Below are 16,915 nucleotides of genomic sequence, written 5' to 3' on the forward strand. Positions count from 1 at the left end.
TTCACAGTTAAGATGGGATTTACAATGTCCATGAAACTTTTTGTGAACTAACAGTTTCCATGAAGGCTCGGTCAGTAAATTGCACTGCCAGATCCTGGCATGATAACAAGTTATGTAAGCCAAATAGGCATCAAGCCATATTCCCCATCTCTTGCTTTATTTGTCACAGTATCTGTAATATTGGCTTATACTGCACAAGAGCACTTGGAGTACTATGTCCATTTCTGGTCAACTCATTATAGGAAGGATATGGAAGAGGAGATTTACCAGGATGCTGCATGGTTTGAAGAGTTTGGATCATGAGGAGAGACTAAGGGAGCTAGGGCTTTACTCTTTGGAGAGAAGGAGGATGAGGGGAGACATGATAGAGGTGTACAAAATATTAAGGGGAATAGATAGAGTAGACAGCCAGCGCCTCTTTCTCAGGGCACCAATGCTCAATACATGAGGGCATGGCTTTAAAGTAATGAGTGGGAAGTTCAAGGGAGATATCAGAGGGAGGTTTTTTACCCAGAGAATGGATGGTGCATGGAATGCGCTGCCTGGGGTAGTGGTGGAGGCAGGTACATTAGTCAAATTCAAGAGATTTTTAGATAAGCATATGGAGGAATTTAAAATTGGGGGATATGTGGGAGGAAGGGGTTAGATAGTCTTAGGCGTGGTTTAAAGGTCGGCACAACATGGTGGGCCGAAGGGCCTGTATTGTGCTGTATTGTTCTATGGTTTTATGATTTTATGGTTCTATGGTTCTATGGTTCTAAGAACACAAGAAAATAGGTGCAGCAATAAACCACCTGGCCCTTCAAGCCTACCTTATCATTCAAGATGGTCATGGCTGATCTAAGCTGGCCTCAACTCCTCTTCTGTGCCAGATCTCCATATTCCTGAATCTTCCACAATAGTGTTGTGGGCATGCACGGTAGTGTAGTGGTTAGCATAATGCCATTACATTGCCGGTGACCTGGGTTCAATTCCCGCCACTATCTGTAAGGAGTTTGTACATTCTCCCTGTGTCAGCGTGGGTTTTCTCCGGGTGCTCCGGTTTCCTCCCATATTCCAAGGATGTACAGGTTAGGAAGTTGTGGGCATGCTATGTTGGCACCGGAAGCATGGCGACACTTGCGGGCTGCCTCCAGAACGCTCTATGCAAAAGATGTATTTCACTGTGTGTTTCTAATGGATTGTGACTAATAACGATATCTTATCCCAAAATTGCAGGCTCAATTGCAGGTTCATCAAAGCTATCACTGGTTGGAATACGATCATTTGATAGAAGTAACCAAAATAAAGAGGGGAGAATATAGTGATGGAAACAGGCAGAAGCTTGAAGTACTGAATCGTTTCATAGCTAATGGGTTAAATTTGCAGGCACACTTTAAAAGAATGGCAATAATGATGTTTGGAATCCAAAGAGTGGCAGGAAGGAAGGAAGGAAGGATGAAGTTCTTGGCTAAATATTGTATGATATTTTTTAAGTGGCCAATTGGTAAAGTATGCGATTGAGATATGGTTAACTTTGAGGTTGGATCTGAACAATATGTTGGCAATGAGGTATAGTTACTTACAGTGTGCTCTGTTAAACTTTCCTACATTTGGAACGGTTGGCAATAATGGAGGTGGTAGCCCTGGTAGGTTACCACCTTAAGCATACTTTCCAATAGGTGGCTCCTTGTCACGGGAGTGTTGGCTGGATTGGGAATGCAATTAGGTGGTTAGTTTCTTTTTCTGTACTCCTGGGTATTTTGCACGTGTCTGGTGGGTTCAAACCTTCTTTTTAAAGTTAATTCATAGAAAATAACTGTATATAGCAGATGTTATTTCAACTTTTAATAAAGCACAAATATCCCTCAACCAGTACTACTTGCATTATCTGATTTATGTCAGTGTTTGCATTACCTAATATGCAGAAATTGGCTATAGTTTACATTGCATAATATCTACACAAAAAAGTAGTTAATTGGATATAAAGCAATTTGGAATGTCATGAGGACATGGAAGATCTTCAAACACATGCATGTTGTTTTGCTTTTTTTGTTTTCTTTCTGTATCTTTCATCAAAGGACCTTTTCAAATCCATCCTTTTCTAATTCCAAGTTCTACAGAACCTGACAAAACATAAACTTTGCTTAGGATACCAATCATTGAATTCCAATTACCAAAGCCACTGCTAAACAATATTAGTGGTTGAGCTTAGCTCGCCAAGTGTATGTCCATATTTATTTATCTATTTATTTATCTATTTATTTATTTATTTGTAGTGTTAAACATACAGTGGAAAACAATCAAGAATGACCTGATAGCACCACAACTTGCCCTTGTCTATATTGATTTATTTGTATCAGTGCATCTCTTCCTGACAATATTGGTAAAAAAACAAGTAGCAGAATATTCTTGCAGTGGTGGAGTTTTGGATTTACATTGAGGGCATCTTTTAACATGCTGTGTGATGCTACATGCTTCACAAGCTGCAGGAATAGCATGCTACAGACAGAGCTAAATAATTCCACTACAACTGAATCACAACAAAGCATTGCAGTCCTATCACAATCAATTGTGAATCGTGATGGACCGTGAAACAACTAATGGGTCAACTCCAAGAACATCCCTGTTCAGAGCCCAGCATGTGAGTGCACAGGACAAAGCTGAGGGCTTGGCCCCATATCCCATTGCTGCTTTGGTGCAAAATGAACAAAGGAACTGTATTCCAGAGGCAAGGTAATTGACTCATTTTGGCATTAGGTGTGGCAGCCAAAAACACCAGTAAAATTGAAATCAAAGGGAAAGCTCTCCACTGATTGGAATAATACCTAGAACATAAGTTGGAAGCCTGTGTCTTGCCATAGGACACCCTTGCAGATGTTTATCAAGGAAATGTTCTAGGCCAATCCATCTCTAGTTGTTTCATCAATGAATATTCAGTCACCTTAAGATTAGAAATGTGGATGTTGACTAATGATTGAGCAGGTCAGCGACTCTGTATTTTGAAGTCAGTGACTCAATTCCTACCTTTCCAAAACTGTTCCACCACTTGCAAGGCATACATTCAAAGTGTAATGGAATACTCTTCACTTAACTGGATGAGCTCAGTTTACCAATAATCAAGAACTCAATACCATCCAGAACACAGTGATCAGCGTTCTTGCACCTCATTCACCACCCCTTTCTTTCACTCTATCAACTATTGACACAGCACAGTTGCAGTATATTTCATCTGCAAAATGATCTAAAGATTCTTCAAAAGCTCAAGGGTAGTAGGATGTGGGAGTCAAACTATCCCATTGTGGGGAGAAATTTGCAGGTGGTAGTGTTCATTCCTCAGTCAAAATTCTGGAAAACTTAAACTCTCAGCACTATCGGAGTGCCTTCAATACAATCATAGCCGTGGTTCACACAGGCAGTTCACTGCATTCTCAAGGACAATTAAGCATGGGTATTAAATGCAGTCTTGCCTGTGATGTCCACGTTCTTTGAAAGAATAAAAATTATCCTTTATGCCCGCTCAAGGAGAAACATGAGGGAGTAAAAGTCATTGTGAAAAACAATTGTAACATATGCATGCTGTAGTTAAACCTTTGAATATGTTTCCATAAATTGAAATAAGGAGCCGGAATACATGTTTAAATAATAATATCATATGGTAATCCTTGACAATGTTGCTAGAGCTGCAGTGCCATCTACCAGTTATAGAAAATAACAGTCTGTACCATAATCTCATTTAAACAGAAAAAAAAATGTTTTGGATTGATAAATTCCAAATCACATAATGATTATGAATAAATGCTCCATTAACAATTTGTTTCTTTTATGGATAATCTCCTTATTGTAATGTTGTGTTTTGATCTCAAACCATGTGGTTTCTTGGATTTTGCCCACTTAACTTCAGCAGTTTTCTTTCTATACATCAGTATTGGAGGGAACCATAGTAATATTTCAAAACCAGCCCAGACTGAAAATTATAATAACTTTGAAAGAGGCGCCAATGAGGAGAAGAACAGCAGTCCCTGCTAAAGAAGGGCAACCATGTGTAGTTAGTGCTGCAATACTTCTCAAGACACTTCACAAAGTCCAACACTGAGCCATATATTTCTCATATTTTTCATGACATAGGCCATTTGGCCCTCAGGTCAATGCTGACTCTCAGCACATTCCCTTAAGTCCTACTCCCCCACTGATTTCCCTCATAAAGCACTCTTTGGCACGTAGCTATCAACACCTCACTGATTCTCCTGCCACATACCTTCGCTAGGGGTAACTTACAGTAGCCAAAGAACCTATCAACCAGCACATTTTTTGGGATGTGGAAGAAAACCAGGAGGACCCAATGGAAACTCCTGTTTTCACAGAGAGAATACGTAGAGTCTATATGAACAGCATGCCCAGGTTAGGATTGAAGGCAGGTCACTGGAGCTGTGTAAAGATAGCACTATCTAATATCCACTGTGCCGCTAATAAGGATTTATTAGTAATAAAAGCTTGATCAAAGGAATATATTTCAAGGACGGCTTTAAAGGACCAAATAGATTGCAAGGAAAAGAAGATCATGAGGGAATTACCAAAATTAGAGGCTTGGCATCTGAAGATATGATCACTACCAATGGAGCAATAATAAATCAGGGATGATTAGGAAGTCACATTTAGAGGAGTACAGGTATCTTAATGCATAGTGAATGTGGTGGAGATTATGATATATGATGGAAAGAACAACATCATGGAGAAAGTTGAGAATAAGATTGACAATTTTAAAATCAATATCTTGTTGGATTGAGACCCAGTATAAGGCAGACGGAAAAGGAGTGATGCTTAATCAGTATGAGTTATGCTTTGGCAGCAGAGGTTTAGAGGAGATACTTTAAATTGTTAAAGAGATATAACTTAACTTTTAAAAGAAAGGACCTCACTCATGAGAAGTAAGAAGCGGCTTTCATACATTTCAACAAATGCATTTCATATCCCCTACCATTTTATCATCAATCAAGCATTTTTTTATTTTTTACTTATTTTTGCACTGATTTATTTGGTACATTTCTATCTAATTTTAAAAAGTTGGTAATTTATACAATCAGTAAAATTATCTTTCTGTACAAAAAAATTGTTATTATATGATTAAAATAACTGGTTCTACACATTTATCTAAAAAGAATGCAAAGGAATTCTATACAGCTGGTCACATGCTATTAATCGCAGTATGGGCTAATTAGCTTATTAGTGCTGTCATTGTCCACTTCGGCTTTCCTGATGTCCGCCAAGATGATTCTAGCTATGTTTGTCTGACCAGATGTTCAACTATCTTCCTTTCCATTATTTACAAAAAAAGAGACACTGAATCAAAAAAAAATGCCTGATCAGTGCCTGGGATCTATGCTGGGTTGATTAATTCCTTTGGTAAACATGGTATGAAATAATTGCTTAAAGGCTGATTCAAAGCCAAGGAGTGGCGCTTAGTGCTGGACCATAGATCTTGATTTCTCTCTTCCTCCATTTATTTCCCTGTTGGCTTTCCTGACAAACATAGAAGAAATGTAGCAATTAAGAGAATATCAACTAATTGTAAATTCAAAGTTCAAGGGAGGTCATGTGAGGGTAACTTGATTAGTCCTGCAACCCTGTCACCATCGCAGTTTTTTAATTGATATGCCAGGTTTTCAGGCCATTGGCTGTGAATAGATAATGTCATGTCTTCAGAATGCATTGAGACTCACCAAGAGATTGAGGTTTATTTCCAAGAGACATAAGTGTTGTGTCTCTAAGCTGATGGTGCAAACTGACTGTCTATGAAGCTGTTATATTGCTTGAGAAGCAGGCAGGCGACATGACTCTGTTTTTGCTCTGTGTTAAGTTAGTTGATCTAAAATGGAGAAATAATAGAGTACTATAACTGGCCATGGTGTCTGAAAAAATTCTGTGGAATACAGCACACAATGACCATCTTGAGAGTTCCTGGAGTCTATACTCCAGACAGAAAAATTATTGCTTGAGGATTTTGACAGTTTGCACAATCAGGGTTCTAATAAAGTCATGGCATTGATTATGATTATTCTCTGTGTTTGTATATGAGTTCCTGATAGATGTTATGAGTACAGGGGGCAGCCTCTTTGTCAGAGAAGCTAGCCTCCAATCGAAAGGTCTAATGACAGATAGGAGGGACTAAGGGCAGGAACATAACGGTGGTGTAGCAGTTAGCATAACGCTATTACAGTGCCAGCAACCCTGGTTCAATTCCAGCCACTGCCTGTGAAGGAGTTTGCACGTTCTCCCCTTGTCTGCATGGGTTTCCTCTGGGTGCTCCGGTTTCCTCCCAATTTCCAAAGATGTACAAGTTAGGAAGTTGTGGGCATGCTATGTTGGCGTCAGAAGCGTGGCAATACTTGCGGGCTGCCCCCAGAAGATTCTGCGCAAAAGATGTATTTCGCTGTGTGTTTCAATGTACATGTGACTACTGAAGAAATCTTATCTGTATTGTGACCACAGGTAAGATATCTGTGACAGATCTGCAGGATGCACTTCATACCATCACACACCAGCTGAATATTCCTGTAAACCTACACTCCAGGATCTTGGTATTGTGCCAAGCCAGACAAAATGTATGCAGCTGCTGATACTTTAAATCTGCAGCAAGCTACCATTTATGACTTCTATAGAGAAGACAAAGTATTGGAGGCACAAGACACTGCAGATGCTGGAATCTGGAGCTAGAAAAACAAGCTGCTGAAGCAACTCAGCAGGCTGGGCAGCAACTGTGGAGGGAAAGGAATGATTGACATTTTGAGTTGACACTGCATCAGGACGAAGTCTCGAACCTGGTGGATTTTGGTTCCATTACCTGCTTGATGGAGGCATACACAACAGTTTTGTTTGTGATAGTGATGTCACTGGATTCAATCTGGAATGAGCAAGAGATAAAAGGAAGGAAATACTTCCATAGTGAGAGAATATGAAAAAGGATAGATTTGAATTTGAGTTAAAGTTAGCAATGGTAAAAATAATCTCGATATCAACACAGATATGTTGAAGAACAAGGGCTACTTCATCTTTTTCCAAAGGCTGATTCCAGTAACATTTTATGTGCTATAAAGGAACATAATCTAATTTTAAGCAACAAAACAGATGTGCTTAAAACTTTAGAAGAGATAATTGCTGTTCTGCGTAGGCAGCTTACATAATGCATGCTGGTACTCAAAAAGTACAAACAAATAAAAGGCTGAATTAATCAAATTTTTAGTTTCCATTATTCAAGCAAAACTAATCATTTGTATAAAAGACAAATCTTCATGAACTAGTAATGTTCCAACATGCAAAAGTATCTGATTAACATGCAAACTGTGAAATGAAATATTTTATATAGTTTTCAAGCCAAAATGCAGAAAAACAAATGATGCCACATGAAGAATTAAAGATTATTGAAGCTTGTGCAGAATACTTATGATGTAGATTGCAAGTCTGGTTGCAAAAGTGATCCTTGTACAATCTTCTTTTTGTGTCATAGCGCAGAGGAGGACTTGTGTAGGATGTAATGAAGAAGACCACACACATTGGAAAGGTGTTGTGGTTTCTGGCTTGCAGAAAATGTAAACGTCTGATGACACAGTGCATGGACAGCATGGCGGCACAGCAGTTAGTGCAGTTGTCTTACATCTCCAGGGACCTGGGTTCGATCCTGACCTCAGCTGTTGTCTGCATGGAGTTTACATGTTCTCTCTGTGACTGGGCAGCTTTCCTCCGAATATTCCTGTTTTCTCTCACATCCCAAAGATGCACTGGGAGAATAATTGGCTACTGTAAGTTAACCCTTTGTGCAGGTTAATGGCAAAAAGAATCAAAGAGGAGTTGATGAGTTCATGTGGGGAGAACAAGTTACAGGGATACAGGGAAGTAAGGAGCGGGGGAATGAAACTGAACCCCTTGGAACCATGATGGCCCCAGTAGGCTTAATGGACTCCATATGTGTTAATATAAGTACAGCTAAGTATAAGAGTTCTCGCCCTCATCCAGGATAGTAAGCACCCCTCATTTTTGGGGTAGAATTTGGACTTTGTTACATTAGTTTTATTGGGGTAGGACAGGTGCAAGGAGGGTCAATTTCAGGTTGATGATTTTTCATCAGAGCAATTCATTCTGCTGGTTGGCAGCTCAGAAGTTAATATTCATCATGTATTCTTTTAAATTCTTCAGGCACAGCAAGTGGCGGAGGGCTCCCTTCTTGATTTAATTTCAAACAAAATCTCATTTAGGTATCTTTATGTACGAAGGAACTCAAACGTCAGTCTCTTCACTACACTTCAGATACTCACCATCTTCTGACTCTTTTGTTAAAACCTTCCTGGTTTCCCCAGTATGTGCATACTTTCTATTGTTACTGATTGAATCTGGTTTTCTGATAAGGGGTCGATCATTTAAAACTGAGGCACATAGAAACTTTTTCTCTCAAAAGGTAGTGAATCTCTAGTATTCTCTGCCCCAGAGGGTTGTGGAGGCTAGATCATTAGGTATACTTAAGGTGCAGAAAAATAATTATTTGGAAGATTAATTGGGGGTTATGGGGAACTGGCACAGAAGAGGGGTTAAGGCCAGCATGGATCAGCCAAGAATATATTGAATGGTGGGACAGGCTTGAGGGACCTGGTGGCCTACTCCTACTCCTATTTTCTTCTGTTCTCGTATTCACTTCAACCATCAGCTATTGCTGTGGAGAACCCTTACAATGAATTCACCTCCATTTCTTCCCATTTGAACATAATATTAAAGTTCAACCCATTGTGGTATTTCATAGTTTTAGTTTGATACTGTATCTTCATGTATTTCTATTTATTAAGTAAAATGTCTGATTCTTTGTTCTCAAGTTCCTTGTTGTGAAAGGGGCTTTAGGTTAGCATTTCATTTGAAAAATGACACCTCTGACAGTTTAGTAATCCCCTGATCCTCTGCTGGATTTTATGCTTAACATTCTGGTGAGAGACTTCAACTGTCTCAGTGAAGGCTAACAACTTTAATCATAGTAAGACTAATATTTCATGTTATCTTATTTAAATTTGCAACTTCTACATGTCATGCATTACATCAGAATACTAAACAAACTCCCAGAAGGGTGAAATTAGATACAGAAATGATGCACAAAATGGAAATATTTGCATTTAACCAACTACTAATAATTAGCTTAATTGAAGTTAAGTTAATATAAGTCAAAGTTTAATAGGCCTATCCCAAAATGTTTGTTCTAATGAATAATAAGCACATTTGGGTTTAATCATAGAAGCCAGAGTCTAACAAAATCACTGACAAAGTAAATATTTTTTGGTCAACTGCAAATCAGTGGGTATGCTTGCCCTGCATTTGCTCCTTCTCATCGCTCATGGTGTCTACCCATTTGCCAAAGGGAAACTGTTACAGAAGTAAAGGGCCAATCAAGTTGACTCTCTATACCTGAGAGTTGACACTTTAAATGGAGTAGGCTGTGCGTAATGACTGTGCCTTATGCAGTGTAACCTAAAGGTAAGTATGCTCGAGCACAATACCAACAAATCCCTCCAATTTCTTTCCAAAACTGAATAAGTGGACAGAGAAAATATGGAAACAAACAAGTACTATATATCTTGAAGAAGGACAAATCAGGACATAAATGCACAAGGTGTTTTTATTTTCTAAAAGAGAATTCCCAAGATTATTTCTTGAAAACTGATTGTTTTAATTTGCTTCTCAAAATGCAGAGTAATATTGGCAGCTAGCTAAAAGGGTTATTCCTCTGGATTCAATTTATTCAGACACAAACTAAAACAGTACTGCTTTATGGTCCTTTGGTAAGATATTTTTATGTCTACAATTGCAGATAAATCAGCTTCTTCATGAAAGAAAAAAATGAAATGTCTGCCACAAAAAAAAATGAACTGGAACTATTTTAGTGAGTTTAATTATGGCCTGCTTTGACTGCAGCATTATGTGGTTAAAATACACATCATTATTCTTGCATGTATAATGAGGGCTGGTAACAGCTGTGTGAAATGCACTGCATAGAATACAGCCCTCTGGTGTTCCACATAAAATGATTATGGTTTGTGCTACATGTGATTATGCTTGACACCTTTGAGGCTTTTCCACAGATTGCTGAAACAATATGAAAATAAATGTATCACTCTCTCCACCTCCTCATCTCACCCTCTCCTACCAGCTTGCACACTGGCACAGACACACACACACACACACACACACACACACACACACACACACAGAAATATAGGGGCAAATACAAACAAAAGTTATGAACTGACCAAGCTTTAATGCTCTGCATTCATTGGTTTCTCTTCGCCAAGCATTCACACCTTCAACGTCAGCCACTTCCTATGATCTGATACACAAAATGCCTATGTATATGCATGTACCATTTATGGATATTGTTGGCATAACATATTGGCTCTGATCTTTCTGGATTTATTTAGATAGAAGCTATGCCTGGATGACGGAGGGCTTCTATATCAACAGAAGTTATTATCTTGAGGGAAATAAGCCAATATTAAATAAAGCATCATTTTAACTGAGTGATGCACTTTAGCCCCCGAGCCAGGGAAACTGGACTCATCTAAAGCCTTGATTATAAACTGTCAGTTAATATTAGAATCATACGACGAAATTCTGGACTACCATGTTACAGATAGGACACTAAACCAACAGCACCGGTTGTTTAGGTAGATGGCAAAATATCCAATGGAGCACATTGATAAAAAGAGCAGTCAAAGCAATTCTTTATCAGAAAACCAAAAATAAACCACAGATGTGGAACATAAGAACATAAGAAATAGGAGCAGGAGTAGGCCATCTGGCCCGTCGAGCTTGCTCCACAATTCAATAAGATCATGGCTGATCTGGCTGTGTACTCAGATCCACCTACCTGCCTTTTCCCCATAACCTTTAATTCCCCTACTATGTAAAAATCGATCTAACTGTGTTTTAACTATATTTAATAAGGTAGCCTCTACTGCTTCCCTGGACAGAGAATTCCACAGAGTCACTACTCACTGTGAAAAGCAGTTCCCTCAGCTCCGTCCTAAATCTATCCCCCCCCCCCCCAAATCTTGAGGCTATGTCCTCTAGTTTTAGTTTCACCTACCAGTGGAAATAACCTTCCTGCCTCTATCTTATCTATCCCTTTCATAATTTTATGTGTTTCTATAAGATCCCTTCTCATTCTTCTGAATTCCAGTGAGTATAATCCCAGGCGACTCAATCTCTCCTCATAGGCTAACCCCCTCATCTCTGGAATCAACCTGGTGATTGTCCTCTACACCGCCTCCAATGCCAGTGTATCTTTCCTCAAGTAAGGAGACCAGAACTGAAGACAGTACTCTAGGTGTGGCCTCACCAGTACCCTGTCCAGTTGCAGCATAACCTCCCTACTCTTAAATTCAATCCCTCCAGCAATGAAGGTCAACATTCCATTTGTCTTCTTGATAACCTGTTGGACAAGCAAGCCAATCATTTGTGATTCACGCACAAGCACTCCCAAGTCCCTCTGCATAACAGCATGCTGCAATTTTTCAACTTGTTTCAATTTCAAATCTCAGACAAAACAAAACATTACAGAAATATTCACCAGTTCATGCCACATCTGTGGGAAGAGAAGCAAAGTCAACATTTCAGGTTGGAGACCCTTTGTATTAATGATCTGACCTGAAATGTTGACCCTGGTCCCCTACCCATAGATGCGGCGTGACCTTCTGAATATATCCAGCATTTTCTGCTTTTATTTCAGTCCTTTATCCGCCCTTGTCAACCTTAATCTTGGAACCAGCAGTCATCAAAGACAGATGAAGTTGTCTTCTAATTCATTTCTATCTGAAAGGTTTATTTGGGTGCAAAATGTTGCCAATGTACAACAATGATTGCACTTCAAATATAATGTGTTGGTTTTGATGTGCTTTGAACTGCCTGAGGCCATGAAAGGCAATATAAAAATGAAAGCTGTTTTCTTTTATAAATGATGATTGATGAACATTCGTATAAATACCAACACCAGTCTCCGAGGATTATTCAAAAGTCCTCCATATGACAAGAAATGAAATGGGAAATATGAACTCCATAATGTGCTGGATCGTAGTAATAACCTGACTGAGTCCAAATTGGCTTATTTTGTATATGGATAAACCAAGCTGATGATCCATCTTCTTGGCTATAGGTTTGGATAAGGTTGAGAATTGTTTTTGCATTAGAAGCTCGGCAACATTTGTATTTCAGTACGTCACTTACCAATTCATCAAATTGGTTTCATAATAATCCAAAATTTCAGAGCTTCTTTTCCTTCCCATAATTCTATATCTTCCCCTAATTCAAATCTTGATATGCTCTGCACTTAATAAGTACTATGGTCTCCATTTTAACCACTCTTTGCAGGAAAGCACTTCAATCTTTATGCAGAAATAAGATGTTGCAGGTCCTTAGACGTGAAGATATATGTTCTTGTGGAAGAGAATAAGAGAAGAAATACTGCATTGGATAGTAAAGTTTTAGAGAGAATTGTGATACATAATTACATTTGAGGCTGAAAAGATTATTCCCTGTTATAACTCCACAGTGGTTTTATCTTAATGTCACAAGCTCATGTGGAGGAATCCAATTGCAGAACCTTTAACGGTGGATTTTAATGGTTGATATTTCACATATTTGTGAATTCAGAGTGGAACTAATTGAATAGCTCTTTCAAGAACCAGCAGAAACATATTGGGCTGAATGATCTCCTTTTGTTCTAACTGGGTTCCTAATAAGTCCATTTCTCATATTCCTTGTCAGACTGGAATGCTGAGGATGCATAACAAGCCAGTTCAGTCCTGATTTAGATTATAATATCTGAGTGAAGCTCCAACTCTCATTCTTGGCAGGGCCTGAAGGCATGTTTCATCACCTGCAGAAATATCAATCTTGATGACAAAGAAATGCAGATTTTATTTTATTTGCATATTTTATAAATTTGTTTTTTTTCATTTAAGGCAAGTGAGTGTTGCTGCCAAGGTTAGCATTTATTACACTTTACTAATTACTCTTGAGAAGATTGTGCTGAGTCACTTTCTGCAGCCACTATAATTCATTAGCTGATGGGATTTCCACAGTGCTATTGAGCAGGGATTTGCAGGATTTGGACCCAGAATTGATGAAGGGACAGTAAAATATTTCCAAGTCAAGATAGTCAACGATGTGACAGGGAACTTGTCATTGATGGCATTCCCATGAGCTTTCTGCTTTTTTCTTCCCAGTCTGTGGATGTCACTGGTACTCATGGAGTTGTACAGCACAGAAACATGTCATTTGGCCCACCCAAGTCCATGCTGACATTTTTCCCCATCAACACTAATCCCATTTGCCCACTTTATTGCTGTATCCTTTTTTGTTACTTATTAAAGTATCTGTCTAAATGCCCTTTAAACATTTTAAATATGTCTGATTCCACCACTTCATCTGGGACCGAGTTCCAGACATACAACATTCTCTGTGTAAAACACTTACCCCTCAGATTCCCCTTAAAAACTCCTTCCTCCCACCTTAAAACTATGCCTTCTTATTTTTGATCCCTCGACCATAGGAGAAAAGATTTTGTCTTTCTATCCTGCTTATGCTCTCACGATCTTTTATACTTTTATCAGTTAAAAAAACCTTGATGCATTGGAAAAAAGTTAGCTTCAGAGCTCATGAAGTTTCAACTTATTTTCTTTCAGTTGTATTTATATTCAGTCTAATGTTAAGGATATATGCAGTGTATGTAAGACCTAAATATGAGGGCTCTTGATTATAAGTTAGCTTCCAGTGTTTACTCAAGGAGAGACATCTAACTCCATCAATTTGACAGATAATAGGTATTCCATGTGTTTGTTCTTGGCTGTGATGTAAACCTTTGAACTCAGGCTTGTGAATACAGAAAATAATTCTTTTAACTATTATTCTTGAGGGGAGAAATATGCTTCAAAGCAATTTAATATTTATACTGTGCCTGTAATAAAGCAATGAAAAAGAAAACACTCTAAGTATTAGTTATTTCTGGTTCTTAGTTTGCTATTAATGGAGCTTTATGTACAAATATACAGAAGAGTTGTGTTTCAGACTTAGCAAAGAATCTAATCAGGTTACAAAATTTCACAATAAAGAAAAGTCATTTGAAATACGAAGAATTTGTTTCATTTTACCTGATAGCATTCTGTGCTTATTATTTCCCTAGGCATTAAAACATACTGTCTATTTTGGTATGAAAAGCAAACAACTGCAGATGGTGGAGTACTGAAATAAAAATAGAAAATACTAGAAATACTCAGCAGGTTAGGCAGCAGCTATGGAGAGAGAAAGAGACAGAGTTAATGTTTCAAGTTGATGACTTTTCATCAGTATTCCGATTCCAGCTTGACCCATTTCACTTACTTTTTATTATTGACTCTAGTATAATTGCACTGAATATGATTTTTTTTCATCTTCAATCCCTGACAAGATTTTCCAGTTGGTGGATAATCTCAGACCTAAAGCTGTATCAAAATGGGACTAATACTCTGAACTCTACCTCCATTTAATTATTCAGAGGAAAGTTGTCGTCAATAAATGACTCTCCCCTGTGATTTTATTTTGGTGAGTTTCACTCTCATTAAGGTGAAGGATGTTATTGCAGATTATTGGGCTTCTTCTTCAATAATAGTATCAAGTACTCTCAAGTCAGGTGTAGTGTGACAGAAAAAAAACAATAGTTTTATGCCCAGTATCTGGAAAGAACCCCAAAGTATGTTATACAGAATGGTATGACCCTTGTTGACTTCGTAGTGTTCTCGTGCAGTGCTGGTATTGTGCCCTATGCTCATCTTGCTGACCATTGCATTTGGACAATAATAAGAATTTATATTTTGGTGACACCTTTAGTGGAGTGAAAGAGCAAATATTTGTACCAATCTATGCAAGGAAATACCAGGACAGGTAACTATACGCTTGATCAAAGAGATGGGCTTTAAATAGCATCATTATATAGGAAAGATAGGCAGAGGGAGAAAGATTTGGGAGAGAATACTTAGATTTGACAGCAGTAGGGACAAGGATATGAATGAGGTAGTTAGGCTGAGAAGGAATAAGAGTGTTGTCAGTGGGCTGTAGGGCTGGAGTTAGGAAGGGCAAGACTGTTAAGAGATTCAAACAAATATAAAACTGAATGAGACAAACTTTTAGCATCAAGAAGAAATTTCAAAGGATCAAATGAAGAAAGAATATTTATTTCAGCTAATCCTTATTCTAAGCAGACACAAAACATCTTGAGAAAATAGAACATAAATCTTCATCAGAAGATAATTCAGCACATTTAAAACTTAATACTTCCAAGGTCAAAAATGAAGAGAAGTCTTGGTAAATGATATTATACAAATTAAATGTTCTGAATCCTCTTCTAAAGGCTACTGGCCAAATGCATTTTCAGAAGTTGACTGTCAGTGAGGACTCATCCAGATTCATCGACTGTCAAAACCTTTACTAAAATTGAATGGTTGTGAATGCCTTGACATTCATTAACATTCAAAAAGCCCTGGAAGTACAAACAATGATTAAAAATTGAAAAAATATTTTTTATCTAAAAAAAACTAGAAAACACTCACATGCCCTTTAAAACAGTTAAATTCATTTAAACTAACTTAAGTGTACAAAATTAAATGCTACTTTCTTTTTCTGGCAGTCATTTTATTTTCCATTAGTTTTAATGGCCCTGTTGGACTTGCATCAGGTTAGCTCAGTATGGGCAGGCTTCTCACCCTCTGAGCTGGGGTAACTGAGGAATCTCAAACTGCCCATTGAATTCAATGCAGAGTCTGCTGATGTAGTGCAAGTGATCCAGGACTAGAAGCCACCTGTCATGGAAGGCTGTGCTTCATCCTCTGCTCAGGAGTCCAGAGAATCCACCAAGTTAAGTGTTTAAAAGCTTTTAAGCAAAAGATATGTAACAATATTATTATTGTTTAATGATTACCATACAGAAAGAAAAATTTTAATTTTGCATTACGAGTAAACATTTAGCTAATATTGACAAATGTTAGAGAGAAGCAGGAGCCTGTTAGGTTTCCATGATTTTTTTATATCTTCTTTAGCCCTAGATATATCAGATGAGTTTAGAACATGGATCAGCACTTGGAATAATGATATTATTGGATATCTGGAGAGAGTATTCAATGAGGCCACATGGGTAGAACCTGGGAAGAAGTGATCACTTTATACTATGGCCCCTTAATAGTCAGCAAGAATTAGAGGAACAGACATGTAAGCAATTTTCAGAAAGAGTTATAGTACTGGGGTATTTTACCTTTCGCAATATTGACTGAGATTCTCCTAGTCCAAGGGGCTTAGGTAGGTCAGAAGTTATTAAATATGTTCAAGAAAGTATTTTGAGACAATATGTAGAGAGTTCTACTCAAGACGGAGCAGGACTTGACCTTATCTTTGGAAATGAATCTGGGAAGATGGTGTAAGTGTCAGTGGGGGAACACTTTGGGAACAGCGACTGTAATTCTGTAAGTTTCAAGGTAGTTATGGAAGGGAATATGGTTGGTCTTCAGGTTAAGCTTATGAATTGGGAGAAGACTGATTTCAGTAGTGTAAGAGAGAAAAGTTACTCAGCAGGTCAAGCAGAATCTGTGGAGGGAAGTTGATGATTTGGGTTGAGACCCTACGTCAGGACTGGTGCAGGGTCTTGAATTTACACCTTATGCATCTACAGCTGCTGCTTGATGCTGAGTTCTTCCAGAATCCTGCTATTTGTTCTGGATTCTAGCAACTGCATTCTCTTTTATCTTCAGCTGACAAGTGGGTATCCTTTGAAAGATAATTAGTAAGAGCTGAGGGCCAGCAGGTTCCAGGCAGGAACAACTCCTCATATTCCGCCTGGGTAGTCTATAACCCAATGGTAGGAACACTGAATTTTCCAATTTCA

Source organism: Pristis pectinata, chromosome 9 (assembly GCF_009764475.1).
Source record: "Pristis pectinata isolate sPriPec2 chromosome 9, sPriPec2.1.pri, whole genome shotgun sequence".
Taxonomy (NCBI): domain Eukaryota; kingdom Metazoa; phylum Chordata; class Chondrichthyes; order Rhinopristiformes; family Pristidae; genus Pristis; species Pristis pectinata.